Source organism: Phacochoerus africanus, chromosome 15 (genome assembly GCF_016906955.1).
Source record: "Phacochoerus africanus isolate WHEZ1 chromosome 15, ROS_Pafr_v1, whole genome shotgun sequence".
In the NCBI taxonomy this organism is placed as follows: Eukaryota; Metazoa; Chordata; class Mammalia; order Artiodactyla; family Suidae; genus Phacochoerus; species Phacochoerus africanus.
Window position 1 is genome coordinate 20,813,729 of NC_062558.1, and position 23,972 is coordinate 20,837,700.

General features: G+C 49.3%; 1 protein-coding gene across 2 annotated transcripts in view; it reads right to left on the reverse strand.

The window, feature by feature from the left end:
- The window catches only part of PALLD (palladin, cytoskeletal associated protein), a 190,649-nt gene that overhangs the window by 76,086 nt on the left and 90,591 nt on the right, over positions 1-23,972 (reverse strand). The window contains exon 1 of one of the 2 annotated variants that reach the window (XM_047761259.1): positions 2,785-2,864. The exons of the other annotated variant lie outside the window; for it this stretch is intronic. The gene's annotated coding sequence lies outside the window, so the exon portion shown is untranslated. Of the gene's footprint in view, positions 1-2,784; positions 2,865-23,972 lie in introns of those variants that run through there. 2 annotated transcript variants of the gene reach the window in all.

Below are 23,972 nucleotides of genomic sequence, written 5' to 3' on the forward strand. Positions count from 1 at the left end.
GTAAAAGAGGCTCGTTTAACTGGAATGGCTCGTTTTAGCAAATGCAGTCCTCCCTAAAGCACAGAGAGGCAAGCAGCTCTGGAAGAATGTGCCTTCAGTGGTCAGCGGGCAGAAGGCGGTCCGGGGCTGGTTTCAGAGTATGTGCCTCCTTCCTCACACCCAGGCCTGCCTTCCTCCCTTCACTTTCCCCCACACCTCTCCTCAGGAACCAGCTACTGCTCTCCACTCATAAAATCCCCTTCAAGGTGGCCTTTCCCACCTACCGTCTCCAATTCTTCACCCTTTGACATAACCTGACACAGAGCTTCCTTCCTTGCCAAACAAATCCTTTAAGGGAGCACAGCCTCGCAGGGATTTTCTTCGCAGAGTCAGCAGTGTGGGAGACAGAAAGAGGAGGCTTCGCTCACCCACCAGAGGATCCTTTAAAATAGGGTAGCGTTCCACTTCCGTGTCTCAGAAGAACCGCTGTGGACTGAGCTCATGTGTCCGAAGCAGGAATACAGGCAAAGGAAAACGCAGTGCTTCTTCAACAGATTTCTCAAATGTGTATTCACCGTCTGCCTCCCCCTTTACCAGAAGGGAAAACTACTATGCCAGAGAAGGAACAGGAAGCAATGTGAGCAGTACCGTGAACCTCCATCACCTAATGTTTACTTGAATCTTCTAAAATAAACAGTGAAAAAGGAAACACATTTTGATAGGAAAGTGTTTATGTGGAAATGTACACAAAAGAGAAGGCAATGTCTAAAACGTATCTCTACGGTTCGCAATGATTGTGAAAGAAATGTGGAAAGCGGGGGAAGAAAACCAACAATTGTTTGGATGATCAATAAGTGTGTGAACAAATTGATCACATCCTCTTGAAATAATGACCCCAGCGCCTTGAAGAGTGTAGACGCCTTGTTAACTTCCAGGAAACGCTTTGTTTCAGTAATACTGAGTGGCTGCAAATACACTAGCACATCAGTTCTGCTATAGTCTGGGGGACCTATTTTGGGGGAAAAAAAAGGAACTAGTCTTAAAAGTAGTACAAATATTATACAGCTCTTCAGAAAACAATGTTAGATCAACTGCAATGCAGTGTGGTAAGTGGCATTCAACTTTTACTGTCGTCCTATAAAGTTTTAAAAGTCAAATTAAACCCAGAGCCCCCAAGCATGTCAGGGCTGATAAAACTAGGACACTCACCTATTGTTTCCTAGGTCGGTGCCCTCACCTGGGACATAATGGGTGCAGTTATTATCCCACTCCCAGTAAGTAGGCTACTGGACTATATCAGCTGTCAGCATGTTATGATTCACGGGTTTCACAGCCACCAAAAACAAAGCTATGTTACTTTCAACCACCTACCGGTGCTCTTCACCCAGAGCACCCAGTGTTCACACAGCCAGGGAGACAGTATGCCAGTATGACTGGCACACGCCATTACCCACAGGCCTGGTTTCTTACTAAAGGTGGTGTGGGCACAACAGCCCGCCCCACTCCTTATTCTAAAGGCAAAGAGTAGCGTATCACATGTATTTTACTTTACATAAAACAAACAGAATAAAAAATATAGCACGGGAATTAGCTGGAGGATGTGCTGATTATAATGACCACACCGCTCTTCACTACGTGAGATACACCCACTGCTAAGAATGGAAGGACCACGGAACTTCCTCTCTCCATGCAGGACTCGTCCAATCACTCCACGGAACGCGGACCCCACCTCAAACTCAGCCGCAGCAACCCCCAAGAGCAGACCAGGAAAAAAAGTAAAATCCACTCAAAGCTCTTAGCACTAAAGCAAAGTCCGCCAGATCTTGAGAGGAAAAAGTCCTTTACCATCAGGGATGCAAAAACATAGGAAAAAGCTGATGCCTTTTCAGGGGGAGCTTGCGAGCAACTCTTCCGCCCTGCCCCCATCCGACCCCGACCCCAACCCCAACTCCCAGGACGACCCTCATTCCGACAGTGCCTTCATAACACCAACCAAAAAAACGTGCTGGGGAGAGCTTGGTGGGAGCCCTGTGTAGCCTGGGGGCGGGGGCGGGGAGCTGGGGGCGGCTTTCCAGCGCCGGGCACCCAGCAGCCGAGGCTTCCCGCCTCCCCAGCAAGGGTCTAAACCCTCTGCCCCTCCTTGTGGGTCCCTGGGACCGCAGGTCACAGCCTCGTATGCCTCGGCTCCTGGGGGTCCGGGTGAGACCAGCTCCACGCGTAGAGCACCAGTCTGGGCTGGGTCCGCGGAGGCGCGAGCTCCGGGAAGAAGGAGCCCGGGGCCCGGACCGCAGTACGTATACCCCTCATCTCCGGGTGCAGGGGGCCTCGTTCCCGGCTCCGGGGCCGGCACACCCGCCGCCCCTAGGAGAAACGAGACCCAGGTCGCGAATCCGCAGCCGCGGTGGGCGTTGCCCGAGGGCCTCCGGGCTCCGCGCCCCCATCTCAGCGCACAGGGCCTCCCGACCCGGCTACCCCAGACCAGCGCCCCCAGTGCGCGAGGGCTTTCATCAAATTGGCGCCCCGGAGCCGGGGAGGAGGGCGGCTGCAGGATGAGGTCACTCCGTCCCCGCCTCCACCCTGCCCCGCAGCTCTCCCCCAGCGAGCGCGGCTGCCGGGGGGCGAGGGCGGTCTGGCCTGCGGCAGCTCAGCCTTTCCGACCCCGACCCGATCAGAGGCACCCAAGGCTCCTCTGGAACCGACATCGCCGCACCGCGCTCCGACTACAGGGCAGAGAAGGCTCCACCCGGGCCAGAGTCTCTGGGCTGCAGCCCGCCGTCTCTCACACTCACCCCTACGCCACCCTACCTGCAGTCCCGACCCGGTCCAGCAGCTCCTGGACCCTCCGCGGGCGGGACTCGGTGCCCCGGCTACTCGAGAGGCCGGACGCCCCGCCCGCGCGCCGGGGCAATAAGAGTCCGCGCGCCGCGGGGGCGGGGCGGAGGCGGGCCGGGCTCGGGGGAGGGTGGGGGAGGGGCGAGGCCGAGGGCAGGTTGGGCTCGCGCCCCCGCCCTGTCTCCGGGGTTGCAGCCCCTTCCCGGGGCTGCCCTGGGCTTTTCCGGAACTTCCAGGAAGGATGGATAATGAGAAAGAATTTAACTTTTATCCTTTTTTAAAAGGCCAGTAGGGATGTTGGCCGCAAGTTGGGTGATTTGCCCCGGGGCTTGATTTTCTCCTTTCTGGAGGAGGGAGGAGCGTGCGATATTTCTGCTCCAGGGCAGCGTTCCAGGGCCTGGGATGCGCCCGGCGAAGGGCTGGGAGGCCCTAGGGAGCAGCTGTGGGCTCAGGGCTGGGATGGTGAGGACCGGGGTCCAGCTCCTGCGCGCCGCTTGCATAACTCGGCCTGCGGGTTGTAGGCACCGTCAGAAAGATTACACACAGCACTTAAACCCAAAGGCTCAAGTGATCATGCGGGATGCTTCTTTCTGTTTTTAAGAAAGGGAGAGGATAATTTCTCGATTTCCTCTAATGCGTTTACTCTGTTCAGCGTATCAGTGAGTAACTAAATTTGGGCGCCCTTGGGGTAAGGCGTGGAAGGCCGTCCGGTTTAGCAGCATCTAAGGAACGTGGTCCCTATCCTCTGCTCTCTTCTCTCCTGAACTTCTAGAGGCCCTGAGTCACTTGTTTTAACCCACAGCATGGGAGTTTCTGTAGAACTGTTTTCAAGGAGGAAATGAACTCATTTTTTAAAGAATTGAATTCTTATGTAAAAATGTGACACTGTGGGTTGAACCCTGAATCTAGGTGGACAGCTTCTCGCCTATCTCAGCTCTAGACGCCCCTGGCCCTGGACACATCCTCCACATCCTCTAGCAGTTGGATTGGTAGTTAGTTCCGGCCTGTTCCTCCTACATAGCCTGCGCTCCTTGACCATTGAGGCCAATTGGCTTTTACACACGACGAACAGTTCACACTTATTGCACACCCAGCGTCGTGCCTGGCCCTTTCTATAAAAAGATCACCAAGTGCGCATTAATACCATCTGGGTTTGAGTGTCAGTGGGCATGTTATACAGCCTAGCAATTCTGTCCCATTTTCATTATTAACATCAACCAATAGGGATTTGGGGTTCACAGCCCTGAGACAGAGACCAGACTTCTCTCTCTCTCCCTGAAATAGCTCTAATAATTTTGAGATTAAAAATGATGTCTGTAATGGAGTTCCGGTCATGGCTCAGCAGAAACGAATCTGACTAGTGTGCTCATGCAGGTTCAATCCCTGGCTTCTCACTCAGTGGGTTAAGGATCCAGCATTGCCATGACCTGTGGTATAGGCTGCAGACGCAGCTCAGATCCTGAGTGGCTGTGGCTGTGGTGCAGGCCGGCAGCTACAGCTCAGATTCCCTTAGCTTGGGAACTTCAATATGCCGCAGGTGAGGCCCTAAAAAAAAAAGATATCTGTAAAAGACTCCAACAAAGTAGATGTTTCCCTGTGGGTCAAACAAACACTGTTAACAGCCTTCACTGTCGTCTTCTGTATGTGCATCTCAACACATTCAACACATGGATTAGACCTTGGTTTACATGATGATTCTGTAACTACTTCTTTTTCAACCTAGAATATACTGTAACCATCCTTCCAGGCCTAATGGGAGGCATTATTCTCTTAATTTCTGAGAGTGAGATGGGTAAAAGCTCACTACGTTATTGTTTCACTTTGCCTTTCTCTGAATGTTTGGTGTGCTGTTCCTGCCCAGGCGGTAGGAATGACATCATTGGTGTATCCCAGGGTTTTCGCCAAGGCTGCAGCTGACAATCTGAAACAGGATTTAGGACTTAGTGGTTTGTGCCATTAACCTTGGAAGTCTGGAGTTTTTTAATTTTTCATAATTATGGGATTAATTTGATGAATTTTAAAGTTATAGTTCTTAAATGTTGTGATTTTATGGTTTAGGAGTCCATTTTCAACATAAGCACAGAAAGACCAAAACAGCTAAGGCTGCGTTCCCACCACCTCAAGCGGTTACCCATCTTGGGAAGGCATGTAGGACAGACTAGACGGACTGGGTTGGGGAGGAGCAGAGAGCACACGATTGCCCTACTCTGCAGAGGCTGTAAAAGCGGGACAAACAGGACACCTGCCATCACTGCCTTCCTCCTGGGACAGGATCAAGAATGCAGGCAGCTTCCACTTCTCAGAATTCACATCCATGAAAATTTCAGAACTGGTGCAAAACACTGGGTCCTTTAATGATTTCAACTTTGCTTTTTTTTTTTGTCTTTTTGCCTTTTCTAGGGCCACTTCCCGAGGCATATGGAGGTTCCCAGGCTAGCGGTCTAATCAGAGCTGTTGCCACCAGCCTATACCAGAGCCACAGCAATGTGAGATCCGAGCCTCATCTGCAACCTACACCAGAGCTCACGGCAACACCACCGGATCCTTGACCCACTGAGCAAGGCCAGGGATCAAACCTGCAACTGCATGGTTCTAGTTGGATTCGTTAACCACTGCGCCACAAAGGGAACTCCAATGCTTTCAACTTTTCAAGCTTTCCTGCCTGCAGTTGGTAAGGAGTGGGTATATCTTAGCTATCACCCAGGTATATGACTCCCAGATTGGTGATAACTGTTATTAGTCCTGATAGGAATACCTGCCAAGCTTGAGAAAGAGTCCCCTTGTGCACACTGAAGATTCTGACCAGCAGCCTTCTCCGATTTTCTCCTCTCTCTTCCTTCCCTAAAACTTAAAGCACTGTGGTTTGAAGGCAACAGGAAAGGTGCCTTAAAAGGAAAGTTGGAGAACACATCTACATCCACTCTCCTGGGGGTGGCACTTTGGAGTCCCTCTGGCCCCCAAGAGTGCCTGGCAGAGTCTGTTTTAGGGTTTCTATCTCCAGGGTCACTTTAGCACACTTTGATTCAAAGACCTATGGCTTCAAGTGTGCAAATTTAATCTGGGATTGTCTAATTGGAGAGGGTTGTGGAGAGGGTGACATAAATCTTTCAAATCATTCCTCTTTTCTCCTTTTCATAGTCTCATGAAAAGGGTGGAACATAGTTGGTTAGAAGCTAAAGCAATAGCTAAAGACAACTAAAAACAAATCGTGTTCAGTGAGCAAACAAAATCCTTGCAGTGGCACCAACTCAGAGATATTCTATAGATGGGGACATATAGGTGTAACTGCCAGCAGGTACTATGTGGCACCAACCTCAAGCATGCTCAGCATCGGTGATGCTGTCTTATAGAGTGGATGCAACTAGCAAATTAGATCTACGTCTTCTCACCAAATGCCCACTAGAAAAACTACCACTGCAAGCCTCCAGCGCCCAACCATGCTTTTCTAACATGTAAAGCCAAAATCTATATTTGACTTTCTTGTATTTACATATACCAGTAAAAGAATGTTGGAATATCTTCAGGCATTTTGCTTAGAATAATATTTTGATGAAAGTTACCAAAACCTTGAGATTTTCTCAGAAGAATCCTGGCCCCTGGGCTGGCTGGCACATTTTCTATGGGGAAGGTTCTGCTATGTATTTCCTTGGAGTGATGGATGGTATATATAACAGCTATTCTGATAGCAATTCAGCATAAGGGTCTATTTCCGCTCACTTCTGGTGCTTTGATATGATTTTTTTAAAAAACCTCTTGAGTTAGTTCTTGCTGTATTTTTTAAAGGTACACAGACTTGGCTGAATGGCCTATTTCTTCAGGCCATAGAGATTACTTTTGCAAGGAATCCCAACCACATTCAGCCAACACGAACAGGACATGGAAAATAGAGCAGTTATAGATTTTACCTGATATTGGTTCCAACTGATATTATTTTGTGGAAAATCTTTCTGAGAGTAGAGTGTTTAAGATCAGCCTTCATTCCATGCACAGTTAACATGAGCACCTTTAAGAAATCTTGGACCACTATGCATTTGCAGCATTTTATAAGAAACACATCTGTTTCTGTATCAACAATTACCGAACTATTTTAACCAAAGTGAGAAGTCTTCAAAAACAGGGTCTTCTTAAGAATCTAAGCCCCGTGAGTTATCTGACTATGAATACAGACTCTGGGGAGGTGGGATGCGGTGCGGGCGGCGGGGGTGGAGGGAGGGTACAAATGAAGGACAAGTCATACTTTCAACATAAAAACAGAGTAATGTTCCACTGGCCAAGATCGCTTTCTGGCTTTCTGGTTTGTATATAATTTTTTACCAAGGGAAGGGAGGAAGGCTAAGGGACAAACAAATGGGACTGTTTGTACTTGTGTAAATGTGACTAAGACCCAGTGGGCAGTAAATACTGAGTGAGAGGGGACATGGTCATCAAGAGTGCTGCAGTCAAGGACGGCAAAGAAAGATCATAACGCTGAGAATAGAAGACTAGACTGAGTTTGCAGGAGCAAAGCTGGCTTTGAACCTGGAGACAACTCCAAGAGCATCAGAGATTCAAGCTGGCGAGGTCTGAGGAGGAAGAGGGCCTGAAACGGCATGGGCTCTGGAGCCAGACAGCCGGGGAGGGGGTCTCTCCAAGGCTGTTCCTGTGACCCGGATCCACTGAGCTCTGTTCTCATTTGTAAAGTGGAAGGAAGGCATTTCCCTTGGCCTGCCCTGGAGAACAGAGACCCCACGCTGCCCGTGCACTTCTGCCCACAGTGCTCAGGACATGGCAGGTGGGCTTGGTTTCCCTTCTATTTAATGAGTACATTTACATCCTTTTAGTATCTCAAGAATTGGGGGGGGCCTGCCCACACCCGCAGCATATAGAAGTTCCCAGGCTAGAGGTCCAAATCGGAGCTGCAGCTGCCAACCTATACCACAGCCACAGTAACGCCAAATCCGAGCTGCATCTGCAACCTACACCACAGCTCACGACAATGCCAGATCCTTAACCCACTGAACAAGGTTGGGGGTTGAACTGCATCCTTATGGATATCTAGTTGGGTTCATTACCACAGAGACACAAGAGGAACTCCCTCAAGAATTTTTTTGTTTACAAAACAGAGTATTTACTTAGGAACAGAGTAAAAAGTAATAATTTGACATGATGCTGGTCCTTTCACACACAGTCACCCATTTGATCTGCCTGTCCTATCCTTGAGAGGTATGGCTGTTTACTGGAGGCCAGTGAGCACAGAAAGTTTAGATAACCTGCCCGAGAATGCAGAGCTGGTCAGGGGAGGAGCAGCAGCATCAGTGGGTAACTCCAGAACCGAAACTCCAGGGGTTCTAACTTTGCAAGGAAAAACACGTATGTGTGGAAATTCCATTAACTATCTCAGGACACTGGGATCGCCATTTGTGAATCAGTACCTTATCGTCGCCAAGCTTTAAGTGCGTGACGACGTCTGCTTGACCTGAAACAGTGAAGGCAGCTCTGAACACGTCTGGCTCTGTCTACAAAAGGATCTGACTCATTGCTGAGAATCTTCTTCCAAGTCAAGTGAGCTGTGCTGGCCCGGATGGAATCAGCACAGATTCCATGTGGATTGCTGAAGGGCAGAGTGAAAAGTTGGATTTGCCTTTTTCTGTGACTCCTGAGAGTAAGTGGTGAAATGTGTCTGTCACTTGGCTGGTTAGTCTGACTCTATCCTGCACAGGAAAAACCCTGAGCTGTGCCTATAAATGTCGAGACCGACAATGGACACAATATCACATTTTATATTAACCACAGTTCATGGAGTTATGGGTGAGATGTGTCTCACTGCTACTACCCCTGGTGACACCCCAGACAGAATCTTGTGCTGTGCTTTTTAGAGTCCTTTGGATGCCTCGAAAACATGTGGACCAAGTCAGTGTTTGACTGCTGCTCCCAGAAATTCAGGTCATCAAACACCCTGGGTGGTGTAGCTGCCGTGGGTGGTGCCGTGGGGCCCAGGGACTCCAACAGGGTACAGGTGGGGCCATGGGCACAGGCAGGGCACGGGTGACTTCCCTTAGCCCAGAACCCTCCCTCCACCAAATCCTCACTTCCTAAACCCGAATATCCATCCACTGCTTGAATTAATAAACTAATCCTCTGGCTCAAATTAATGGGATTATGTTATCTGGACTACTTAATTTTTTTTCCCCTTAGGAAAATGCGTAGGGATTTGCTTAGGTGCTGCAGGAAGGTTTTCTAGCAGTGAAATCCAATTACTAAGAGAATTATTGAGATTATTTTATGGCATAGATCTTTGACACAGTAAAATGTGCAAACCTAGACTCTGGTACTGATAGGGATTGAGGAGAGAAAGAGAGAGAGAGAACGAGAAAAGGTGGCGGGGGCGGGGGAGAGGGAGAGAGAGAGAGAGGGAGAGAGAGAGAGAGACAGGGAGAGAGAGGGAGAGACAGGGAGAAAGAGGGAGAGAGAGGGAGAGAGGGAGGGGGGGGGGAGTGTAAAATATTCCAGTTATGGTTTCTTTAAACATAGAAATTTAATGAATGCCTTTTATGTCAGAAACCCCCTGATTGTATATCCTAAGATACACAGAGGAAATATTTGGTAACATCAGTAACTAAAGAAATAAATTTATCTGATACAGAGCTTATGGAATTGATGATGAAGACGGTTGAGTTAATAATATCGATACTGCCTGTTATGCACTATTAGGTGTGTTATACTATGTCGCCCCCATTACAATGAAGTAATAACTAGATTTCCAGAGGGGGGAAAAAAAAATCAAAACTTTTACCTAAGATTCCATTAGCTGCAGAGACTTCCTGTTGTTCTAATGAAGGCAGATCATTGTTCTTATATCCATAATCATATCTGTCTTTTTGTTTATAGTAATCTTAGAAAGTTAACTGATTTCGAGGTAATTTGGTCATTTTTATGGGATGATATCAAGAAACTCTTCAAATTAAACTGTATTCAAGAATGGACGGCCCAGCAGTGTTTTCAGATGGCCCTGTCTTTTATGTCATGAATTGCGATGAAATATATCACAGGAAGGGTCTGCAGAGAGAAGACTGCACCGAGAGAAATCTGAGTTGAGGACACCAGGGTTAAAGTTGTCGTTTCTGAGCCAGGCTGACAAAGTGAAATTCGGAAAGTTTTCAGGACTTGGAGAACAGACTTGTGGTTGCCAAGGGGAAGGGGGAGGAAGTGCGATAGACTGGAAACCTGGGGTTAACACATGCAAGGTATTGCCTTTGGAATGGATAAGCAAGGAGATCCTGCTGTATAGCACTGGGAACTATATCTAGTCCCTTATGATGGAGCATGATAATGTGAGAAAAAGAATGTATATATGTATGTGTGACTGGGTCACCCTGCTGTACAGTAGAAAATTGACAGAACACTGTAAACCAGGTATAATGGAAAAAAATAGAAATCCTTTACAGTAAAAAAAAAAGGAAGACAGCAGCCACGAATAAAGACTAACTTCAGCCCTGCCTCCTTCAAGCCTCTGCCCAGCATGACCTCAGTTGAAAGAAAGTCTCCCAGGAGATGAACGTGTCGGCTCCGGGTCTGGACGTGTTTCAGCCACAGCTGCTCTGAGCTCATGAACGGACAGGCAGCGTGAGATTCCACCTTTGCCTGTGGGCGGCGGGGCAGAACCTGGCCTGAACTTGGTGCCACTGTTCCCTGGCTCGCGTGTGACCTCGTCATTGTCCCAGCAATGGGCAAAGTGGCCTCACATTCGCTTCTCAGTTGGGCTCCACTGCGGAGCACCAGGCGCATTAATTCTGGAGGTGCCCCCCGCCCTGGGCTGGCCCAGCCCAGGTCACTCTGGAGAAAGGGGTAGCCCAGCCTCAAGCCACCCGGTGCTCACAGAGAAGCACCAGGAAAAAGAGATGGGAAAGGGGGCGGGCTTTGAGCTCCAGCCTGGGTGGCTGTGGTGGCAGAGGCGGGACTCTGCCTGCAGGCAGGGGCAGGCCCTCCTCCTCCCCAGGCAGCTGCTGTGGCTTGTGCCCATGCGCTTTTGGCAGCCCACACAAATTTTTAAATTTTAAATATTTTTAAACTCAGGAGGAAAAAATGAGTATAAATGATTATTACAATGATAACTAGATAATAATGAATCCAGCCTGGATTACAGGCATCTTTATGCCAATGCTGCTCAAAAATGTAATTCTAGGAGTTCCCTGGTGGCTCAACAGGTTAAGGATCTGGCATTGTCACTGCTATGGCAAGGATGACTGCTGTGGTATGGTCTGATACCTGACCCTGAAACTTCCACATGCCCCAAGGGTGGTCAAATATGTATACATATTTACACCCACACACATATATATATACACACACTTGCATATAATTCTATCTTATGTGTACATACATAATTCTTATATAGTATAATTCTTAATATATTATATATTAATATATAATTCTTAATATATTACGTAATTCTTTTTTTTTTTTTTGGTCTTTGGTCTTTTTAGGGCCGCACCTGCGGCATACGGAGGTTCCCAGGCCAGGGGTCAAATCGGAGCTGTAGCTGCCAGCCTACACCACAGCCACAGCAACACCAGATCTGAGCTGCATCCGAGACCCACTCCACAGCTCACAGCAACGCTGGATCCTAAACTCATTGAGTGATGCCAGGGGTCGAACCTGTAACCCCCCATGGTTCCCAGTCGGACTCGTCTCCACTGTGCCACAGTGGAACTCCCATATAATTCTTAATATATCACAATTCTTATACATAATATTTTTAATGGAGAAAGGGACCCATAGATGCAGAGGTGTGTGGGGTCCAGGGAAGTCCCAACACAGTGTTCTCTGAGCCCTGGACACCATGCTTTCACTAGCTGTAGAGCAAGTCTGCCCTCTCACCTCCATTCAGGGCTATATTCTGTGTGAACCCAAGTCAGTAGGTGTCACAAGTTTTTAAAGGAAGAAAACAGGTCTTGTGTCCTTAAGCTCTTTATCATCTAAGCCAAGAGACAGAGTCAGCTGTTAAGAACAGGTGCTTTGCAGTGGCTCATTCATTTGGATGTTTCTTCTACAAGTTAATTACTCATAACTCCCTCGTGAGCTAAATGCACAGCTGGGAAAATAAAACTGCCCGCTGAGAGTGAGTGGCACAGAGTGAAGCGCAATCCCCAGTTCACTGGGACACCCTTAAAAGGTGTAATGAGAATCCTGATGCACTTACAAGCTGGCCTTCTCCCGGTCTGAAGGGTGAACCCAGGCCAGGCTGAGGGCAGCACAAGGGACCTGCATGTGGTCCCCACGTCTGCCAGACCCTCAACACATCCTGGGTGAATGACCTCATCCACAGAATGCTCTGCCTTTCTCTTTTTTCTTCCTTTCGTCCTTCCTTTCTTTCTTTTAATACATAATATGTGTATATATTTTACATATGCTCATGGATGTACATACCCATATATACATACACTCACATAATACCTATCTATACAGGCAGATCTCAGACACTGTGGCTTCAGTTCCAGACCACGGCAACAAAGTGAATATGGCGAATAAAGCGAGTCACACAAACTTTTTGGTTTCCCGAGGCATTGAACAGTTATGTTTACACTATATTGCAGTCTATTGAGTGTGCAATAGCATTGCATCTAAAAAAGCAATGTGCATACCTTAACTTAAAAGTACTGCAGTTCCTGTCATGGCTCGGTGGTAACAAACCTGACTAGGATACATGAGGATATGGGTTCAATCCCTGACTTCACTCAGTGGGTTAAGGATCCAGAGCTGTGGTGTACGTCACAGATTCAGCTTAGATCTGGCATTGTTGTAGCTATGGCATAGGCTGGCAGCTGTAGCTCCAATGTGACCCCCAACCTGGGAACTTCCATATGCCGCATGTGTGGTCCTAAAAAGCAAAAAAAAAAAAAGTGCTGTAGGAGTTCCCTGGTGGCTCAGTGGGGTTAAGGATCTGGCATTGTCACTGCTGTGGCACAGGTTCAACCCCTGGCCAGGGAACTTCCACGCTGCAAGCATGGCCAAAAAATATACTTTATTACTAAAAAAGCTAATCATCATCTGACAATGCAGCATTGCCACAAACCTTCAATCGTTAAAAATGCACTCTCTGTGAAGCACAGTAAAGCACAGCACAATAAAACGAGGTCTGCCTGTACATACAAAACATTTTACCAAAGGGGATACATGACCCCAAAACATAGTATCCTATGGCTGTAAATTGCAGAGAAACATGTAATCAATTTGACTCACCAGGCAATGTGTGGCAGAGGGCTGGCTTTGGCACTTCCACCTCCAGTGCCAGCTTCGGCACTGCTTGGCTCAAAGACAAGAGCTTCAAACAGGCAAATTTAATCTGAGATGAATAGGATCCCTCTTCCACCAGTTTGGGGAGGGGGATGGAATGAGTGTAGGTAATTTCTTCAAAGGATTCCTTTACGTGGAGATTCTGCTAAATCCCCTTGACGACGGGGGCTTGAGGAAGCAGGCAGAGGCTGGAGCCTGCCCACCTGGACCCCACCTCATCCTGTAAGTTACAGAGTGATGTTTATGGGCGCAGCTGTTCAGAACCTGGATGTCATGGGCAAGCAGAGCATCTGAGCTGCCAAGCCTTTGTTCCTACTGATGTGGACGGACCAAGAAAATATAGAAGCAGTCATTACTCTCCAATTCTATGTGGAGGCCCTCACTTCATACAGGGCCTCACCAGATCCCTTCATTGATAACAGACCTAATACTTCACAGTTTTTATGTCTGTCTCCCACGGTTTTATTTATGCAGGTAGTTTCTGGCACTGTTTCTGCAGTTATCATTCTTATATTCAAACAGAAATTACCATCAGATACCTGGCTTCTTGAAGACATCCTTTAATTTTCTCAATTAGAGTGGAAGTTCTTTCTTGTACATGTTTTCAAGACAAACATCAGCTACCTGTGATGTGTAATTGAGCCCTCCCGAGCCTCCACTGCATGTCCTCTGCATGAGGCTCACATTTCAGAGCCTGTGCTCTGTGTCTAAATCCAGCATTGTCACTCACTCAGCGTGTCTCTGAGCTGATTGTGGAACCTCTCTGAGCCTCAGTTTCCCCCTCTGTGAAGTGGGAAGAGAAGTGCTGCCCATGCCTTGGGGTGCCGTGAGGATCCAGGGAGACACCGTCGGTCACCAGTCACCAGGCACAGGGCCCAGGGCTTGGCTGCCAACACCGGGGTTATCAATCCTAGTGTCATTACCGAGGGGCACGGCCACTCGGGGCCAGCCAAGACTTTACGCTCTAAATGAGTAACTGGATGAAACCAGCTGCTGAGGACTGATAGTAGCCGTGTGGGTCAGCACAGGGTGGGACAAAGAAGGAAGGGCAGGGAGCCTTGACAGTGACCCGCCCTTCAGGGACATAGGCTGCACCCATGCCAGGGGCTGCCTCCTCCTCAAACACGCTGTGCGGCCTCACAGAGTTTGCTTCGAGTCCTGCATCCCGGGTTCAAGCTGCCCCACTGGAAAGTTGGATGAGATTTGCGTCCAACTTTCCTAGTGATTGAGGAGTTATGCTAAGTCGTCCTGGGAAATTCCACCAAGTATCTTTTTTCTTTTCTTTTCTTTTCTTTTGTCCTTTTGGCTTTTCTAGGGCCGCTCCCGCGGCATATGGAGGTTCCCAGGCTAGGGGTCTAATTGGAGCTATTGCTGCCGGCCACAGCCACAGCTCACAGCAACGCCAGATACAAGCTACATCTGCAACCTACACCACAGCTCACGGCAATGCCCGATCCTTAAACCACTGAGCAAGGCCAGGGATTGGACCTGCAGCCTCATGGTTCCTAGTCGGATTCATTAACCACTGAGCCACGATGGGAACTCCCCCCACCAAGTATCTTTATGCCTCTGCCTCTCTGCTTTTTGACACGAGGGCATGTGAACGATGGAAGCATTGTTCTAAGTCTCAATCAGCTTTTCCCTGTAAATAGAATAATTCAAACGAGCTGACCTGTGCACAGCACGTTCTCATCGCTCAATGTCTGTACAACTACCTTCGGCAGCAGAGCGATGGTCCAGCCCGAGACACTGAAAGACTGAACAAACGGGTCCTCTGGCTGAAGGCAGGTGTTGAGATCCCCCTGTGCTGGGTCCTGCATCCTCTCCCCTGCCCTTTAAGCTGGGGGCAGCTGGTGATGCTGAGAAAGCCTGGACTGACTGCCAGCCTCCGGTGACCCCTCATTAACCAGGTCTCGGAGAAATGCTAGGGAGACTCTGCAGTGACATTTCCTTTGTTTTTCTCTCAGAGAACTCCTGCTGGCTCTGGTGTGTGTGTGTGCGTATGCGTGTGTGTGTGTGTGTGTGTGTGTGTAACTGACATATTATTAATAAGCAGAAATCATAGTTCTCATCATAAAGCCTGTTACAATATCATTAAGGACACAAACAGAACTTTGTGAGTTTTATTTGCTGTACAGATAAACTCTGAAACCAAAGTTCTTTCTTAGCCTGGAAACCACCTCTTAGTTTTTTTGTTTTGTTTTGTTTTGTTTTTTAATTGTGAAAACACAATAAAGGCAAGAAAAGTGTATTTATATTCATAATATATTAACACTAATATTTTCTCCATCTTTTTTCATTTTGGTCATTTTTTCATTTTTTCAGTTCTTTCTTAGCTGGAAACCACCTCTTAGTTTTTTTTTTTTTTTTTTTTTAATTGTGAAAACACAATAAAGGCAAGAAAAGTGTATTTCTATTCATAATATATTAACACTAATATTTTCTCCATCTTTTTTCATTTTGGTCGTGTCTGTGGCATATGAAGTTCCCCTGGCAAGGGACTCCAGGTCGGTTTTGTGGCACAAAAAGGTGTTTCTCACTCTGTTTAGGAGGGACCTAGAATTCCTCTTCCAAACCTCCACTGTCCTCCACCCACACTACAAAAAAAGTGTCAAAATAAAATCACTGTCCGTTCATATTACTAAGTAACAAAGATCACTGAGTACTTTGGAGGGTCTGGGAGCTGGGGTTGAGATTCGCAAGGCACTGATGACTTCTCTGCATAATTTCCTTCTCTGACATCTTGAGTAACCACCAGCACGCTCCCATCAGATAGCATGGCTAAGGGACGTTTCCCTATAGTGTGAGAGGTTAGCTTTTCTCAAAGACTGGGTTGCGGTTCAGTGTTCAGGGCACGTCTGAAAATGGGAGTCCAGACAGCTTAGCGGCTTCTTGAAAACATTCATCCTCCTCAGCTCAGAGTTTCCTAATTTATAGGTAAAAGGAATGCCACAGTGCGCTCCTAACGCATTTTTCCACGTTTAACAAGAGAATGTTTATTATTATCTCAGTTGCTCAATGCATTTCTGAACATCTCTCAGACCTGGTCCAGGAGGGGATAGATACAACTTGACTTTCTCACTCCTGCTGAAAGACCCCAGATCCTGTTTTCCCCTGTACTGTGGGTAAGCAAGCGAAGCAAAAATCCTTGGACGTTTTCCTTAGCTTATTTTTACTCTCCCAGATTGCCTCGAATCCCACTAGCTTCTATTCTGAAATCCTGCAGTGCCGACTTCCTTATTTGGTTGCTGGAGCCGCTCTTTGTCTGGGTCAAACATTCTGCTAAGCTTGCAGCCTCCCTTTAAACACCCCCCCACCAGCCCCCGCCTACAGCTCCCCCCCCCCCCACACGCACACACACTCACACACTTGGGAGGGAGGCGGCTCCAGCAGGTCCCTCTGACTCAGCCTCCTCCGCCTCACAAGCCAACCGGCCCATCACTTATGCCCTTTTAAGGAGCGCCTTTGGGAAGTCGTAAGGGGCCAGAGCACTTCCAGCTGTTGGGAAAGACGTCTGGGCTGCACACATGCAGAATCGCCGCAAGGCCTGTGCCCCACGCCAGTGCCCTCCTTGTGTGGCAGGGTGGGCATCCAAAAAGGACAGAAGCCCTGGAAACTCTAGGCTGCCTCACCCGTGGTTACCTGACTCCTCAGGGCCCTGGCATGGAATCTGGCCCATAGGTGGAGTGGTTTGGTTTTGTTTCCAACCCCAACCTCCTCCCTTACAGAGGAGGGAGCCCAGGCCCAGGTGGCCACGCCGGGTCCCCAGCACCCCATCCGCTCTGCTCTCTGGGTTGATAAGGGCAGAGGGGTGTCTTCTGGTTTCTGTGCTCAGGCACAGCTCTCTGCATTCCCTGTGTAAGAAGGACTCTGCCAGGGCCCATCCCGTAATACATATAAACAACGGAGAAATTCCTCAGGCCAGCACACAGCCTTTTGGTTCCTGGAACAAAGCGGATGGTGGTATTTATTATGTCAAATAAACACATCACCCACACTCCAAAAGGAAACCTGAAACAATCAGCTGAACAAAGCACTTCTCAAGGTTTTAATCCGTTTGCAATTAGCTCTTGTCTGACTGAGAAATTAAGACGGAGCTATTTTCCCAGACAGAGGACCTGAGGGATTAAAGAGCCGCAGCCTGTTCCCAGCGCTTGCTCTGAAAAGGTGTCAGAGCTCGCCTCCAAAGGAGAGGAATATAAACATACAGGATATCCTATCACCTCCTATTATTTCTCATTTAGCGCCGAAAATAGTCTGTACTTTCCTTTGTCCTCTGTGCTGTCCGAGCCCTGACTTTGCCAGGCCTTGGGCTCGATGCTGTAACCAGCCTTCAGAGTTACTATCCTCACCATCACAAGGAGCAGATCGAATTCCACAGAAAGCACATTTCTCCCTGCCTCATGACCGCGCAGTCAGTTCTGCTTGTTTTGATCGCCATGGCGACCAGGGTGGAAAGAACCTCCAGCCTCGCAGAATTCCCAAGGAGTATCACCCTCTTCTGCTAGAGCCGTCTCAGACTGGCCTGGATGAATTTCTGTTGCTGGGAGTCCTAATCTGCCTGGGAGAGAGGCAGCGGAGGGACGACACACACACACTTCCCCGCATCTCCATTGCTTGCAACCTCAAGGAATCGGATCGGACATGCCTGGAACATGGCTTGTGAGCTCAAACTTGCCCAGATGTACAGCAGAGGACGTCGTGACCCTGTTATACTGTATTCTACCATGGAAACTCCACAGCTCCCCTCAAAGGAAATGGATGTATGTCGGCAGTCATGAATCACTCACAAGCACATGTCCAGGGAAAGGGATTCTGTGAAAACCTGTTTCTGAGTTTTAAAAATCAAGGTTAACATTTGTGCTTCCATCTTGCTGTCATTGAGAAGAAAGGTGGTAGTAGCAGCCACTAAAAGGTGAAACAATGCATTGTTTTAGGGCAGGAAAAGGTTAAACTGAGAAAATTTGACCATGATTTGGGAAACACCAGCACTCTTCACTTTTGGCCCAGGGTTCTTGGAAGCACCAAGAAACTCACCCATGGAATTCCCTGGTGGGGCAGGTTCACTCCCCAGCCCAGGAACTTCTGTATGCTGTGGGCATAGCCGAAGGCAGGCAGGCAGGAAGGAAGGAAGGAAGGAAGAAACCAGCCCAGGACAGGGCTTTCAGATCTGTTCCCTGGCCAGTTTTGCTACCAAGCAGCTGTGTCACTTTGGACTAACTCATTTCATGCCTATGAACCTTACTTTCCATATATCTGAAATGCAGACATCATCTTAAATCTGAATCCCTATGTGGTTAGAGTTCCACATTCCCCAAAGCCAGCAGAAATAGCATATTTGCTCAAGCAGACCTTACGGGCTATTATGTAATTGACTTCCACCCCTGCTGCCCCTGCTCTGCTGGTTGACAAATTTGGTAAATAAGTGGAGGAATGTGAAATATGAGTTCTTAGTTAAAAAAAAAATCAGAACTATTAGATTAAAACAATTTGTAATAATTTCCCTAAGCCTAAACGCCTCCACTCTTAGAAGGAGAAAGATGATTGGTTCTTCTGCTTTTGATCTGTGGTCTTTGCAGTGGAGACCCCCAGATTCAGCAGACACTCAGCCTGACTCCTGCATCCTTTCCCTGAGGCTGTACTTTCTGAGGCTGCTCTGCAACTTCTCAAACTGGGGGCAAAACCTGTTCTTGATGGACTCCAAGGACATGTTTTGGTCGCTGCTTCGGCCCCCACTCTCCCAACTGGATCCAGAGGTCACTGTGGCTGCTTCTTCCTGGGCTGCAACCCCAAGGCACCACCCGCATCTCACACTGACTCCAGACACCATGCAGGGCAAGGTGGGCGCCAGAGTGGGCTGGGGTGCAGACACGGGAGGAAGTTGTGAGGCGCACGCACTGCATCCTAACAAGAGCTTTAAGAAGCAGACAGGAGGAGTTGGTTTCCCTGTTGGAGAGTCAATATGTGATATTCCTCAGGTTTACCTGTTAAAATGTATCTGATGATGTGGCAATTTCCCCCTCCTCCTCCTCTTCCTCCTCCTTCTCCTTAGTAGGTGGTAAGGGCCTCCTCTGAAGCAGGGGATGCTCAGAAACAGCCCTTCTCTCACATCCCTGCCTCTCATGATGGCATCAGAAGAGCCATGACTCGGAAGGGAGAGGATGACTAAATTCTGCGATTCCAGCAAAATCGCTAACAGTTTCATCATGGCAGTCCTTTCCACAGGCTTGACTCTACACTCAGAGTGGAATTCTTTTGAGGAAAAAAATGCATCATTTGGACCTTCCAACATGAGGCAGGAAATAGATTCCAATTTTTTTTTTTTTTCTCAGAATGAATGCCTTTTTCAAAAGAAAAGCCATCCACACTAAGCTCCGGGCACATGGGCTTTCTGTGCCGGCATTCCAGCTCTGATGTGCAGCCCTGCCAGGCTCACATTCTTTTCCTGGCCAGGCCTTTGCCACTGAGAGGTTGGGGCTGGGAGCCGCACACTTTCAGGCCTGGCTCTCATCTCCACGCCTGTGTTGACACCATAGGCTCTGATGGGGGAGAAGGAAGAGGGTGCATACGCTTCCCTTCGTTTGTTTCAAGTGCAAAGACACACACACACTTCTTATCAGGCAACTGCAAGCAGACGGGCATCACTGACGCTAAACGCCAGTCAGGGAGGCCTGACTGTGGTTGTTCCGCGCTCTTCACTGAATGTCTTTACGTTAAACTGCTGTTAGGGAGAAGCGCCCCCTGAGATGGGAAAGCCTTGCACGGCAGCAGGCAGGAGAGCCCCCCTGTGCCCCCCCCCATTTCTAGCAGCACTTGGCTGTGACTCACTGCTGTCCTGGATGTGTTCCTGCTGAAAGCCCAGCCGAACTCTGTCCCCCAGAGGCTGCCCCGCTGCCCCGGAGTCCATGCAACAGTCTGGGGCTGACCACTGGGGGCCCCGGGACACATGTCCTTTGCGCTGTGACCCATAGGCTGACAACCCTTGTGCTGTGGTAAATCAGGCCTGGCCCCTGGGCAGGGGTGTGAGCTGTGCCCAGGAGGTGGGGGAGCCTCCCGTGGCTGTTAACTGGCTTCGGGCCGCAGTCTGAGGGTGGCCTCTCTGAACCAATCCCACCTTCATCTCAACAACTAGAGAAGGGAAGTTCCATACAGTCAAGCCCGTCGCGTCTGGGCCGTCGTCCTCCTGCAGAAGTCGCTGCCCCTGCATGCTCTGATGTCCTTCCCCAGCCTCGGCCTCTTCTGTGCTGTGTCATGAACTCCTGAGGCAGCCCCACGGCACCGGCCCTTCCGGGCCCGTCGGCAGAGCATGAGGAGCGGATCCAGGTGTGACTGTCCCATCCCCTCTCTATTCTGTGTGGGTTTTCATGCCCTCGGCTCACCCCTGACACCCCGCACAGGCCTTCTCCCCTGGAGCCGCCTCACGTTCCCTGTCTCCCGATTCTCTTCGTTCAGTGAACATTTTTGGAATAGCGATTAGTTAAAAGACACTTCCCCATCGACGGATGACAGCAGAGGACCAAGATGTCGACCTTCCCCTGCAGGCAGGCGCAGCCACAACTCCACGAAACAGGTGCAGGCTGCGGCCAAGGGGACGGCATCTTCCTGGGGCCCACACGGTGCGGGAGAACCTGTGGGACCCGGAGACAGGCGGGGAGGCCACGACACTCCACACATCCAGGCGGCCTGGGTCTCTTCCTCGCTCAGACAGGGGGAGGGGGACACAGCCAAGTCCTTAAAAGTTCCCTCCAGCGATGGTTGCTCTCGGTCCCTTTCTCGCTGTCCTCAAGCCCCCAGGTCTTGGCCCGCTGCTTGCCATCTCTTCCATCTCAGAGGTCTCCCCACTTTCCCGTCTCCACTTCCGACTCAGGAGGGGATGTGCATCCACCCTCTAGAGCACGAGCCAGGCCCAGCGGGAGCTCAAGGCCCACTCCTGCTAGGCCCCCTGGGGGTTCCACTGCCACCCCTCTTCTCCCTGAACCTCCCCCCAGCCTCCTCCTGTCTACAGGCTCCTGACAAATGGCTCTCATCCCAGGACATCTTCCAAGGCCCTTTGTTGATCAGGAGGCATCATTTCTTTCCTTCTGTCACCAAATGCTGGAAAAGCAGAGCCTTCTCATTCTCTTCTTCTGCTCAGGCCTGCATGGTCTCACTCCTCTTCCTGCCCTGTACTCTCCCTGGCCCTCAGAGGTCCTCGGTGGTCCCCGAAACTCCCATTGCTCCCCAGTGCTGTTCAGCCCTCAGCCCCCAGGCCCAGCCCGGCCCTCCTTGCGGGCTGACCTCTACCACTGGCCACCGTGCTGCTCTGCGGGCCTCTCTCCCGCCTCCCTGGCTATTCCTGTATGGTCTGTCCAGCGACGCCATTGTTGGGTCGTCTGACCCTTAGCTATAGGCACTTCTCAGGGTCTGTCCTCCCCCCTCCCCCACACCTCCCACAGGGTACTTCTCACACCCCAGGAGTGCAGGAGGCAGTAGGCTCCATCTTTAGTCTCAACCTCCCTTCTCAGCTCCAGAAACGTCTTTCTAATCACCTATTGAGATACGCCCAGGAGCACCTGGAGCCCAGAATGGACCTCGTCCTTCCCAGGTTCCATGCCAAGGGGCCAGGTTCAGATGCCCATCACCTCCCATTTGTACCACTGATTCGCCTCCTAACTTTTGTCTCCACTACATTCTCTATGTAGCTAGATTCCCAAAACCCAAGTCTTATTTTAGAACTTCTCTCTCATATAATAGAGCTGGCTAGGTATCTCGATCCTTCCCTGAGAACAATAAAAAATGCAGGATAAATTACGAGATTATTTTCTAACACACTAAAGCCCTGTCAAAAGGTACAGATTTATAAGGGTGAGAACACAGAGTGGGAGCAGAGCTCTGAAAGCTGCTTCGCCCTGAGGGAACTTTCCAGAAGCTAGAGATTGGGCTTCAGTTTTCATGACCTCATAAAAACCAGAGACAGAAGAAGAAACCCCAGGCTGGCTTAAGGTGAGGTGTGTAACAACCACAGACCCTTATGCAGAAAGCTGAGACCCCTCACGGAAAGGCCCTCAGTGTTCAGGGTGGGCCAGACCTTAGAGCCGACCCCGTCCAGGTATGCACCTGGGTCACTGCCAAGGAAGTTCCCTAGTTCCAGAAGAGCAGGGGAGAGAAACGGTCCAGAGGAGGAGAAACCACAAGTGACCTTTTCGGCAGATGAACAACCCAGATTGCCACCACCAGGACAATTAAAAACAAGGAAACAAAACACCCCCCCAGGCCTTGAATGTAGCTCAAGGCAACCCCAGACCAGTGATTTCTTCAGACATCTGGCAGAGCAGACATTCTGCAAGAAGCCACCTTCATCACAGGCCTCCAGGAATCCTCAAAACAGCTTCCAAGGGTTACCAGTGTCTTCCAGTAAAAAAGTAGTAAGTAAGTAAAACCACCAAGGATGCACAGAAAAAAGGCTTCACAAGCAAGAACCAGGAGAAATAACCGAAGAAACAGACCCACAAACCCTTCCAATACAGGAACGTGTTAGATACAGGTCGTATGAAAATAGCATCATGTTTAAAGAAATGAGACACATTTAAAAACATTTCCTCGTCCAAAGCCCTTAGTTGCTTGCCATGGCAAGTGCTTAAAATCTCAGCCTGCTCCTGACCTGAAATTCCTCTGGCTGTGCCTCCCCCAGCGCAGCTATTCAACTCTTAACACCTGGCTCAAAAATCACACCTCTTCCATGACGTCCTCTCAAATCTGCCCAGAAGGAATTAAGGTATTTTCTCCTATTTTCTCCCAAGCACACTGCAGTTTAGTGTAGGCATGTCATGTTACAGAATGTTCTGTTTTCCTCACTGGACTGTAAGCTCTTGAAAAGCTAAAACTTCTCTTAACAGCAACGATAACAAAAAGCTCTGACTGTGTCACAGCACCCAGCTTGGAGCTTTCCATACAATCAAAACTGATGAGCATTTGCTGAGTTCGGTTCAGTGGAAAATCCCTCAGCACCCTGAAGCCTCTGGCTCTGGGATTTCTCAGCACAAACTAACACTCTGGTGCTCAAGATTTTCACTGGCCCGAGTCTCACTGCAAAGCCTTTGGTCTCCTCTCTGCCTCTGGTGCAGTCCATGCGCCCCCCCCCTTTTGTTTTGTTTTGTTTTGCTTTTTAGGGCTGCACCAGCAGCATATGGAGGTTCCCAGGCGGAGCTGTAGCTGCTGGCCTATACCACAGCCACAGCAACTTGGGATCTGAGCCGTGTCTGCGACCTACACCACAGCTCATGGCACCGCCGGATCCTTAAACCACTGAGCAAGGGCAGGGACCGAACCTACAGCCTCAGGGTTCCTAGTTGGATTTGTTTCCACTGCACCATGATGGGAACTCCCATGCCCATTTTTAATTCCCACTCCACCTCAGCTATTTCCCCTCTTGGAAGCTCCTCCTTCCCTCTGCTCCTGGAAATGCTGTCTCACTCATTTTGTTTCTGAATCTTGTCCTGTGCTGTCCTGCACTACACGGTAGGTAAGCCGCTGAGCTCAGTACCACAGCCTGTGCATCCCGATCCCCAGGACCCAGCGCAGCTCAGGGAGGTGTTCACATGTGTGTGGAGAAGTAAGGAAGACTGGTGTGGCCCCCAAGGAGAACGGTGTGGCGTTTCCTTAGGAAAAAACTAAATATAGAGTTACCACATGATCCAACAATCCCCCTCCTGGGCATATATCTGGAGAAACCACAATTCAAAAAGACACATATCTGCCTCTATTTATCCCTCATGCAGGACTCTTGCCATGAAGAGAACAGTTCCTTTCAGTACGCACTTGGATTTGATGTTGGGGGCTGTAAAGGACAATGTTGACCTCGTAACAACCTGCAGAAATCTAAGCTCTACGCTTCCTCAGTAAGAGGGCAG